Consider the following 12,447-nt stretch of genomic DNA (forward strand, 5'->3'; position numbering starts at 1 on the left):
CTCCTACTCTCCCCACCTTTTTATTCTGGTGTCTTGCCCCTTCCTTTCCAGTCCTGAAGAAGGGTCTCAGCCCAAAACATCAACTTTCATTCCTATAGATGTTTCCTGACCTGCTGAGTTCCTCCAGCATTTTGTGTGAGTAACTCAGGTTAATGGCAGTTTCAATACCGATATTATTTCAGCTCCTTCATAACCATCATCTGAGCTTGAAGATTGGATTGCAGCTAAATTCACAACGAAGTTTTTTTCAATACATACTGAGCAAATTATTACCCACAGATCGATGAAAGAGAATTGCTTGATAAACGTACAACAATTATGTCACAATCATGCATCAACTCAAGGATTATGATTGTCCAGCAATATGGAATACACAACAATCATTACTACCACAGAAGAAAATATAGCAACAGACTCATTAATTTAGTAATATGTGTTATTACTTGTAAAATGGATATCAGTAGGCTCCATCAGTAACTTTTTCAGTCAGCAGAAGCAAAAAAATGCTGTCCAATAATGTTCAGGAGGACAGAATGCCTATCTGCTTTGCATTATGTCATCCAACTCAGGGAGAAGTCCTTGCGTTAAAGCGTGTAGATTGTGGGGAAGGGTGGAGGGGAGCAGAAGCTGGTGGGGGCGCAGAGCAGATTTCCCACTCATGTTCATCTTCCGGGCACTGCTGATGAAAGTGCACTCATGTAAATATGCGATTCACTCAGCTACATGTTCCCACAATAGGAAAGAACTTGTTGGCGTTCGCTGTCCAAGCTTGCGCATGAAACAAGCCCTCCAGAGTGAAGCACTAGTTGAGGGTTTGTGAAAAATCTGCACCCTACAAAAGGGGAATGAAAAAAGGAGGTGATAAACCTGAAGCTTTGCCTACTGCCTCAAATTGTCACCTGCCCCCCACTCTGAGATTGTTCTGACCCTGGATAATCTTCACTTCTGTCTTTTTGTTTAACTTATTGTTGCTTTAAGAACTAATGTTCTTGTAGGTGTTTATGTTGATCTCAAATCTTCAAATGGGACGATCCTCTTGGCTTATCAGATTCGTTCAACTGTTAATTCAATAACAATGTGTCATCACCCTCAATAACATCCCCCAAGTGATCAGGGAAGGAAAGAATGTCTTGAACAACTCTAGTTACAAAATGCAATTAAGGGCAGCCACTTATTTGGGAAAATTCTTAAAGATAAAAATCTAGAAACTAGCCAGGATTCTACCATTTATTTGGGACACTATGCCATTTCATTGGGACTGAGGCTGTTGCCAAACAGTTCCTAACTAGCATCAGCCATGTGCACTTGCGTGACCATTCAACACTATACATCATGCTTAGAGCAAACAGTTTTTAAATAGTGTCAGTTGTTTGTGTTTGAGAAACAGTGAGTTTTGTCACTGATAGTGGGTGAGAAATAACCAGTAAGGAAACCCAGAACTGTTTCGCTCACTGCAGTTTCAAATATTTAGGCTTGGAGATGCGGCCGTGAGTGAAAAAAAAAACGATTTCATTATGTCAATAAATTAGAAAATACATAGAATTTGAATGTATTGACAGTCATCTTGAATGTTACAATAAAATGAAGATTTGGAAGATGGAATAGTTGGGTGCATTGTATGATGTCAGTCCATTATTTGCACAAGGTGTCTGCTTTGATTTTGTTCACTTACAGTCCATCAAAAGAACACAGCAGTGTACACTGAATGAATTCCTCCATCAATAACTATTTGGAACTAATTCACAGTTTTATATAATTGTAGTAGTATTGATGATGTTCTAATTTGTTCTGTACTTAATTTAAATACACAGTTTGTTACTCAGTTAAACAGTACTTTGCTTTTTTTATACCTTCTTAACTATTTCCATGAAACTTGACTCATCGGAACAGCCACTTATCTGCGCCAAAATGTACTGGTCCCCACGTATCTCAATTAATCGGAATCCACTGTATATTTCACTCAGTGTATATAATGTTATCTGCATCGGAACAAGCCAAACTGAAGCAGCAAATGTGTCAGTCCAATATGTTTTGTCTTAACTTGACACATTAGGAATGGCACTTCCACGTTGTCATATTTCAGTGAGATTCATCTGCAAATTACAAAAAGAAATCTATCAGTAAAAAACTACAAATAGACAATTTACCAAAATATGATACATGTGAGAATTCCTTGTCTCTGATCTAGAAAATAAATACCTTACTCTAGACAGTTCTTGTATTAATACACTAAATAAGTGCTCCACTTTCAAAGAAACACTATAGCTGTGAGAAAATTGGATTCTTCTGTAAGCATGTATCTTCTTTTATTATTTAATTATCGAATATTAATTCGTTCATGTGTTGATTATATAATCATAGAATCAGAGTTATGCAGCACACAAATTGGCCCCTTGGCCCACCAGCTTCATAGCAACATGTTTTCCCATCTGTACTAATTTTATTTGCCCACACTGGAACCATAACCTTCAATTCCTTGTCTATTTAAAGCCTTTGTAAATGTAGTAATTATATTTGATTCCACCACCTCCTCTGACAGTGAGTTCCAAATGTGAAACACTCTTTATGAAAACATTTATCCCTCAAATTCCTTTGAAACTTCCTTCTCTAACCTTAAACACAAGCCCTCTTCTTTTTGATAGCCTTTCAATGGGAGAAAGATTTTAAGCATCTACCCTATCTATACCTCCCATAATTTTATATATTTCACCCTAGTAAAAATAAGTCCAGGTCTATCCAATCTCTCCCAATGACTAAAGTCCTTAAATCCAAGCAGATCCTGCTGATTTTTCTCCATACTCTTTGAATGCAGTCACTTTCTTCCTGTAGTGTGGCAAACAGAACTGCACACAATACAAGTTCAGCCTTAACACTGTTATGGAAAGTTACACACAAAAAATGCTGGAAGAACTCAGCAGGCTAGACAGCATCTATGGAAAAAGTACAGTCAGCATTTCGGACTGAGACCCTTCGGCAAGACTCTATGGAAAAACAGTACAGGGTCTTGACCCAAAACATCAACTACCTTTTTCCATAGATGCTGTCTGGCCTGCTGAGTTCTTCCAGCGTTTTGTGTTTGTTGCTTAGATTTCCAGCATCTGCAGATTTTCTCTTGTGTCTAAAGTTACAATTGGATTGATAATATTTTCAATTGTTCTATAGTTTTATTTGTATACTGAAAAAACACCATTAGAGATGTATGTTATTATTTTTATTTCTGATTACAAGTTAGAAGTTAAATAATTTTCTCAGGAATATTACTTTCCAAGATCTGTATTCTTTGACTTAAAAAATGATACTTCAGTCTGTTTTTAGCAGGAGATGAAAAGAACCTCACATGGTAATTCAAAATCTCAGCATCACCACTGACATTTAATTTCTGGCGCATGGGGAATAGAAATTTGCAGATAAGTAGATTGGGATGCTATCATTTACTGAGTCACGGACAGCTCAAGACTACAATTGACAAAGGACTCAGACTAGGCCATCTGCCCATTCTCTGACTAGAACCACAAAGCATGAGACAAAAAAAACTGGGTGAAAATACAAAAAAATGTTTAAAGAGAAGTAAAGTAAGTAACTAAAAGATGTAATTTCATGAAAGGAGATGTGAAAGGAGCAGCCAGGAAAATGATTTTAATGCATTCAAGCTGTGCTGGTGCATTAGAATCAGAATTAGAATGCCTATTTCAGCTTTCTTTGAAAGGCTATCTACAGCAAATCTTATCAAGAAAAAAAGCAAAAAGGAATGTACAGATGCCATTCTCCATGAATTACAGGCTGTGTAACTGCTTATAGATAAGAGTATGCACATTACAATGGAGCTCCTGTGATATGCTCTTAGTCTTTGAGCAGCAGGTTCCTATTGCTCCCACATCCCAATATAAGTCTTGTAAATTTGAGTAACCATCCCTATTGGACAAGGATAAAAATCATGTCTCAAAATCTGTGAAATGTGGAGTACCAAATTGCTGTGCTTGGAAGAATGTTCCATGTTAAAAAGTAATTTAGCTGCGTTATTACACTCTTATTATACACTCATGATTGTCCAGTAGAAGAAGTACACTGAACCACTGCATTATATAAAATTACTGTGAGATATAATGTTATACATCAACTTGCGTAATTAATCCTATTTCAGTTATTTAAGTGCCTCAGATCTACTTGCATCATGGTGAGGATAATGGCTAGGGAGCCTGCTGGTTTTATTTTTCTTTTTTTATTATACTTTTGCTGAATTAGCATTCACAGCATGTTCGGTTTTGGACCTATTGCGTGTCCTTCTGGTTGTTAACTGAGTGTTGAATTTCTCCACTTTTTCTAGCTTGAAGCTACAGATATTACTTGGAAGGAAATGTTTTACAAGGAAAGTGGATGGGAATTGAATTTGGCTCAATAGTACAATTTGATTTGGCCCTGTAAGAGTCGATGGAACTCCAAAATGGTGCCTATGGTATACCAGTGAAGAATTTAAGTGCTACGGTGATTTCTCTGGGTGAAGGCAGATCATAATTTCAATCAGCATTCAACACAACTATTATCGAGCTCAACACTTGAATTAACAGACTCTCTTAAACTATCATGGATGAGTGCCAATCAGGAAAGACCTCTGACAAGCACCATTTAAAATATTCATCAATCATTTAGAAGTTAATTACTGGTTGATTCTTCTTGCATCTTACACTGGGGTGCTCTCTACCATTACCCGATGAGGTAACCGTAGCCTTTGGCCAGGAGCAGATGTCATCAGGTGGTGCCCAACATTCATAGAATGCCTTTACCCTTAACCACTACCCTCTCCAGTTGGTGGGCCAGCAGTAGTGGTCAAGTCACTGCCCATCTGCTCCTGACTTCCAGCTCAACTCCTCTCTCCTGCTCCATATCCAGCAAGAGGCCCTTTCTGCTTCCTCCCCCTTCCTGCGAGCATCTTGGTTCTTGCTCCTTTCATCAAGGCCCAGCACAGACAGCAACCTTCATGCTGATCTTGCCAGGAACCCTCTACAGCAGATCTCCACGGTGAATATTCACATCTGCCATCCTTTGTCCCTGCACTCCTGGACTAAGGACTAGTATTTCAGGACCTTCCTTTCGTGAGCCTCCTTGCATCCTTCCTCCCATGGTACTGTGAGCTCCACCAGATTGATTTTCTTGACTTTGATAGACGATGGTACAATATCTAGTCCAAGTGTGGTTTGCACCATCTCCAAGAACTGCAGCTTCCTCCCCACATTGACCCACATCTCCCATGATTTGGCAATTTGCAGCAGATTGGATTTAAGCTTCTTTGAAATGACCAGCGTGTCCACTCTTTGATGAAAATGAGTGCCCTGGTTGTCTCCCTGCCAGCTGGTCTCCTGTACCACATCTCCTGGTCCAGTGTGTCAGCAAAGGAAAAGCAGGACCTTGTCGTGGTGCCACCGATACCATCCTTGTGTTAAAGCTGTTTTGCATCCTGACGGTATGTGTGCCAGTGAACCCCGCTGACCACAAGGCTTGCAGTTGGGATCCGGTCTCAGCCCCCATGTGTGCAGCTGTGATGATATAGGGAGAGTGTCATACACAGACCACAGGAGGAAAGAAATGCAGAAGGGCTCCAGTCTCCAAAGCTCTGCACAAGTGATCTTGCACTTGGGAAGATCCCATTTTGTCCAGGAGCCCTGTGACCCCAATTCCACTGCGTTCGATACCCTCCTTTCGTCCTCACAGTTCCATACCTCTGCCTGGACCATGTCACACCTATCCCTTGCACTTGCACTCCCCCATCGTTGGAAGTGTGCTGAGCCAAGGCCTTGCCGTTCCAGGCATGGGTTACCAATGATGTCTCTCAATTGCAGGGAGCTCATTGCCTGGTCTATAGCCGAGCTGGTGACTCACTTTCAGCCTGATCTTGTTGTGACTCCTGCTCAATTTACTAGCTTGTTATTGGAGCCCCTCAGTGTTAACACAACTCTACACTTTGCCACCTTGAACTCCTCCACTACCGATGACAATGGAAGCTGTCGCTGGTCTAATCTTATGTAGAGCCCCACTGAAGAAAACCTTGGAGAGATCCCCAGACACCTCTGCAGGTGCTTGTTGACTTTCCTCTCAATGCCTTCTACAGTGGTCATGGGGAAATTGTACACCATGAAAAGCCAGAACAGCCTTGGAAGAAGACCATGTTGGAAGACCCATGCGTTAAATTTACCAGGGAGTCTGGTTTTGTCGATTTTCTTCAGCCACTCTTCAATCTGCTTTATGGTGTCGGTGATGTTGGTGCTGTCTATCATTGCTCTATTAATCCACTTTCCAAGACACTTTACTGGGTTGTCCTCTATGGATGGAATGACTTCTCCCTGTACTTGAAGACTGAACTTGCTAATAACCTTGCCCTTTTGATCACCATGTATCTGGACTTCCTGACCTTGAAGGTCATCCTACCCCGGGTGGCTACATTTTCCAGGGTTTCCAATACCCATCTTGCTTGGACGTGGGTTATAGTGATTACTGTGATGTCATCCATGAACTCCCGCATTGCAGGTTGTCAGATGGCGGGCTCCAACACTGGGCCTTCGGTTACATCTGCTGCTACTGATATGAGGAGGTTCAAACCCATGACAAACAAGATGGGGGAGATGGTACAGCCGGTTGGAATCCCTTTTTGGAGGTCTTGCCACCTGGTTATAAAGTGGGCTGAAGTGAAGCGCAGCTTGAATCCTCCTAGGTAGCTGGTGATCATGTCTCATGTTGCTGGCAGGATATGGTAATTGACCAGGCCAACCTGGATGAGGAACTGTGGAACTGGTCCATAGGCTTTGGCGAGGTCTATCCAAATGACTGTTAAGTCGCCTTTCTTCTGCCTGGCTTCATGGATCAATTGGCTGATTATTGGGGTGTGTTCAAGGCACCCAGAAAAACCCAGGATGCCACCTTTCTGGATGGATGTGTTGATATAGTGGTTCTCCATTAAGTAAAGGTCAGCCTTCTTGCACTCCACACTAAGGAGGGAGATTGTCCTAAACTGGGTGATTGTAGAGGAATCTTTTTCCTTTGGAACAAAGCATCCTACCGCCATTTTTCAGCTTGGTGGGAGAGAGCCTTTGGTCCAAATCTTCCTCATCATCTTCCACAACCTCCAGAGGAGTTTTGGGCATTTCTTATATACCTTGTTGGGTATACCACTTAGTTCTAGGGCACAAGATGACTTTGCTCTCTTGATGATATCCTGGACCTCCTGCCACGTGGGCTCTGCCACATTCTGCTCAGTTGCTGGGATACTTGGTTGGAAGATTTTTGGATTGAGTTCCAGTCCCTGATTCCTACGGGGATCGCTGTGTGATTCCCACAGAAATTCTTCCACCTCCTGCTTTGAGCTGGTTAGGGTGGCAAAATTTCGCTGGCTGGGAAGAGCCCTGATGAACCTGAATGGGTTTTTAACAATTGTGATTCTCCTTCTCTCTTTCTCCCTTCTTCGCTCTCACAGCTGCTCCACCCTCCCGAGCTTGCACAGCTGTTCCCGCAGTTTGCTGGTTAGATCTTTGACACCATCTTCTTCGTCAGGCAAACTGTTTTTGAATTGTTTGTTCAGGTTCTTTATCTTGCCTCCCAGGAGGTGAATTTCCCTTCCCTCCTGTTTGGTTGCCATGATGGTTTAAGATCTCTGTTCTTCTCCACTGGGCAAAATTGCTGTTCAGTAATATTGAAAACTATGGCTGTGAGAGAGTTGATATTCAAGGATATGTGATCTGCCAGAATATGTAATTAAGTAAGTAGATATTTGTTCATTTCAATATTCTAATAGAAATGTAAAGGAAAACATAGCGTAGATAATCTGACTAACAGCAATGGAACTTGAAATTAAGTTTAGTACTGACCTCAAAGAGAAGTACCATAAATGAACAAGCAGCTTCTGTGGTGTGGATTTCCAGTCACTGAGTGGTGATTTGAGGCATGCAACAACAGGCAATGTCTTCAAACTAGCCAGAGACAATTAGGCAGGTTTGCAATCAATCAAAGTCAGAATCAGGTTTAGTACCACTGACATATGTATTGAAATTCGTTGTTTTGCAAAAGCAGTACAGTGCAATACATTACAAATACTGTAAGTTCTGCTAATTAATTATTAATTAATAGTGCAAAAAGAGTGAAAAATTGTGAAGTAATCTCCATGGGTTCAGGACTGTTCTGAAATCTGTTGGTGGAGGGAAGAAGCTGTTCTTAAGATGCTGAGTGCATATCTTTAGGCTCCCATACCTCCTCCCTGATGATAGTAATGAGAAGTAATGAAAAGGGGGCATGTCCTGGACGGTGAGGGTCCTTAATAATGGATGATGCCTTAGCAAGCAGTGATGTGACCAAGCAATATGCATTCCATGGTACATCTGCAGAAATTTGTGAGAGATTTGGAAGATAAGAATATGAGTTTCATTTAACTGTGAAAACATTTTGAAAGCAAAATGAAGATTGGGATACACAAGGGATTATTATATCAAGATAATAAGACCATATGATATAGGAGCCCCTGCTGCCACCCTGAAACTGCTGGTGCAAGAGCAATTTTTGAGCAACCCAGAGACATGTAGAGGGTTTCTTACCCAACTTTCTCTGGCTTTCAATCTGCAACCCTCCAAGTTCCCCTCTGACCTTTACAATCTCTCTCCTCTCTGGCAATACTCTCGCCTGGGCTATGGTGCTCTCGGAATAAAACTGTCCAAGTAGTGCAGACGTATTACCCTTCACCAAGTTTGACTACCCAATTAGCTGATGAGAGGTTGCCAACCAACGACTCCAACTTTGTCAGGGTCCCTGTAGCATGGCTAATGACACAATTGAGTTCCACACCCTGGCAGTAGAGAGTGCCATTATAGTCATATTCCACCATTAGTTATCTGGTGCAAACTGAAAATGAATTGGCAGCCAGAGATTCTGTTGAGGACCTCAAGATGTGGATCGATACTTCAATCATCTCCAGGAAAAGAAACGAGAACATTCCAGTGAGTCTTTGAGGGCTGCCATTCTCTCTGTCCATGATGCTCTAGCACCTAGTTACATCTGCCGCTCCACATCCCCTGCTAGTGCAGACTTTTCCGTGGTGAGAAAAGACGGTGGACTCCAACCATGAATAGATTATTGAGGTCTCAATAAGATCACAGTGAAGAACCAGTACCCTTGCCACTGATAACCACAGCTTTCAAGTTGCTGCAGGGGGCAACCATCTTTACTAAACTGAAATGCATACAAACTGGTCCACATTCAAGAGGGTGATGGCTTTTAGCACACACACTGGCCTCTATGAGAATCTCATGATGCCCTTTGGTTTAGTCCATGCCCCTGCATTCTTCTAGGCCCTTCTCAATGATGTTCCCCATGAGATGCTACATCAGTTTGTTTTTGTGTACCTACATTCATGATATACTCATCTTCTCCAAAATCTATCACAAACATAGCCAACATGTTCAGTGGGAAATTCAATGTTTAATCCACAATGAACTGTTTGTCAAACTGGAGAGGAATGAGTTCCACATCTCCCCAGTCTCCTTCCTTCCTCCGGTTTACTGTTTCAAAGGGAAATTTGTAGATCGGCCCTAGCAGGACCCAGGCTAGTAGGGATTGGCTGCTACCAATCATGATCGAGCAACTCCAGTGGTTTCTGGAATTTGCAAGTTTTGCGAATCTCCAGCCCATCTTGCTGGACCCCAGAAGCCAAGGTAGCTTCTCAAGAATCGAAATATTGTTTCACAATGGTTCCCGTCTTTGTTCTTTCTGACCCAGAGCTGCCATTTGCTGTTTGTTGAAATAGACACTTCAGACTCTGGGGTTGGGTGGTTCTTTCACAATGACCCCTGTCTGACCAGAAACTCCATCTCTGTGCTTTCTTCTCCCGGTAGCTCTCTCCCACGGAGATGAATCATGACATGGGGAATTGAGAACTGTTGGAGAACCCTGGTGGAATGGAGACATTGGCTGGAAGTCACTAAATATCCATTTGTGTTCTAACAGACCACAAGAACCTGGCCAAAGTTCAATTTCATGCCAGTTTGGTGGTCGCTCTTTCTAACCATTTGATTTTACTATTACCTACTGTCCCGGTTTGAAAAATCCAAAGCTGGATGCCCTCTCCAGGCAATTTGAGCCACCAGAGCTGGTTAATGTCCCAGAACCCAATCTCCTGAGGTCCAATCTGGTGGCACCAGTCCAATGGGAGGTTAAGACCATCGTCAGAAGAGCACAACAGTAGAAGGCGGAACCAGGGAATAACCCACCAGCTCACCTTTTCATCCCTAACTCTGTCCAGCAGAATTCAGCAAGAGGCGATTCTGATAGCCAGGCATGGCCTGTAATTGCAGCCTGTCACATCTGCACCTAGAACAAAGAACACAGATCATGTCCACAGGAGCTGCTACACTCACTGCCCATCCTCTCCCATCCCTGGTCCCATATGACCAGTCTACCACCATCACAATTATGGTGATAGTGGATCTGTTCTACAAGATCTGCCACTTTGTGCCCCTACTCAAGCTTCCCTCAGCTTGGGAGATGGCCAACCTTATGCTTAAATTTGTGTTCAGAGTGCATGGCTTTCCCTGGGACGTTATTTCTGACTGAAGCCCTCCGTTTACCTCCTGATTCTGGAAGGCCTTCTGTTGATTCATTCGAGGTAGGGTCAGTCTCTCATAGGGATTTCACAACAGTCCAATGGGCAGATGGAAAGGGGCAACCAGGACCTGGAGAAAACCCTGAGGTGCCTTTCATCGGGCAGCCCAACCATCTTGAGTGATCACCTGCTCTCGGCAGAGTTTGCTTATAACACTCTGCACCACTCTTCTATGGGCATGTCTCTTTTTGAGTGTCACTTTGGTTATCTATCCTCTCTGTTTCCCAAGCAGAAACCCAAGGCAGGAGTTCCATCGGCTAAACAGCTGGTCTGTCAATGTCTGGGTATCCACCAAAGACCTTCTTCTACAGGTTGAGTTTTGCAAACTGGCACCATGCTACATTGGACTGTTCAAAGTCATCTATCACATCAACACAGTTACTAACTGTCTCCCGATGTCACTCATCTTATGTATCAATCCCACCTTCCATGTTCTCTGTCTAAAGGACCTTCTGTGCTGTCTGAGACGGTCCATGACTCTTTGTATCATTGATGGTCAGCCAGTGTACACCATCCATCAGCTTCTCAACTCCGGCCTGGTTTGTGGTAGTATTTGGTGGATTGGGAGCGTTACAGCCAGAGGACAGGTCATGCGTTCCCTTCCATGACATCCTGGACCAGGACCTGATCAGAAACTTCCATGTCCACCACCTGAATCAATCAGGGCTTAAAGGTGCCAGCTTCAGAGTAAAATTTGCTCTTATAGAACTTGTGCTGGAAAAAAAAAGTAATTTTTTTTAGTTTGCGTTTCTTGACAAATATATAGAACATGCAACTTCATGTAATGGAAAATCACAGTAGGGATCAGTTTCTGGATATGTAGCCATGACTCCTCTGCCCTCCCCTACCCTCCATAATGCAGATATCACCCAAAGTCAAAGATCCCTTTCAGTAGGGCGAGCACAATGAAGACGGTTGGGTGAAAGGTTTCTTTCCTGCCAAATGGTGTTACCTGTAGAGTTAAACATTTGTGTTCCCAACAGCTTAGAGCCTGGCAGTGACTTGTCCCTCCAAGTATCCTTTTGGAAACGTAAGAACACTTACATTGCATAGAAGAACAAGCACTATTGATTCACTATTTACACTGAAGAAGAGTACTAACAACGATGAAGAGAAAGGATAAATTAGCAACCCTTTGATAGACCATTTGCTAGTAACTGCACTTTTCAGATGATAAGCTCAAAACCACAATATTAACTAACACTCCCGATATCCAAGTACTGCTGAACCATCTGTCTATTTCGATCATTATGGCTTTTATTCAATCAAGCAAGTTGTATTTCAAGCCAATCCTTTTGAATAATAACATCAGCATAAAGGAAACCTTCTTTAAAAATGATTTTTCAGCAACATCAAAGGCAACATTATTATTCCCCTGCTGTCTGTGTTCCTATTCACACTTCTTCTGCATTCAACTTCTGGCCAATTCTGCTGAGTTTTTAATTGACTGTTTATTTTACTGACAAGAGCTGTTTATTCAATGCATCAATTGCATGTGCAAGGGAGGTAAACTCTTTGATATTCATCTCTGCACCTTAAGACCAAATAAAGAATAGACTGAAAAAATTACTATAAATAACCAGATAATTATTATTTAAACCCACTTTTCAGGAGTTTTGTCTAAATGGGTAAGCATTTGTATGCTTGGGATGACAGTGCCTAAAATAGAATAGGAAACCTAGAGAGATAATAACCTGGATGTTTACTTCCTTCCCCAGACTGTGCTTAACAGTACATTCTTAGACTAAAGCCATCATTATCTTTCCTCTAACTCTATAATCTGTTATTATTCTTAGGAAGCTGACCATTAATGC

At 42.1% G+C, this 12,447-nt stretch overlaps 1 protein-coding gene and 1 long non-coding RNA gene across 3 annotated transcripts in view; one reads left to right on the forward strand and one right to left on the reverse strand.

Moving 5' to 3' along the window:
• LOC134349540 (PC3-like endoprotease variant B) overlaps nt 1-12,447 on the forward strand; it is a 797,797-nt gene that overhangs the window by 723,839 nt on the left and 61,511 nt on the right. The window lies entirely within an intron of this gene.
• On the reverse strand, nt 1,629-11,275 carry LOC134349545 (uncharacterized). The gene is made up of 3 exons (XR_010018705.1): nt 11,058-11,275; nt 10,250-10,341; nt 1,629-2,093 (listed from the first exon to the last, which is right to left on the reverse strand). It is a non-coding gene; the product is annotated as an uncharacterized LOC134349545 (long non-coding RNA).

The sequence above is a fragment of the Mobula hypostoma genome, chromosome 7 (assembly GCF_963921235.1).
Source record: "Mobula hypostoma chromosome 7, sMobHyp1.1, whole genome shotgun sequence".
NCBI lineage: Eukaryota > Metazoa > Chordata > Chondrichthyes > Myliobatiformes > Myliobatidae > Mobula > Mobula hypostoma.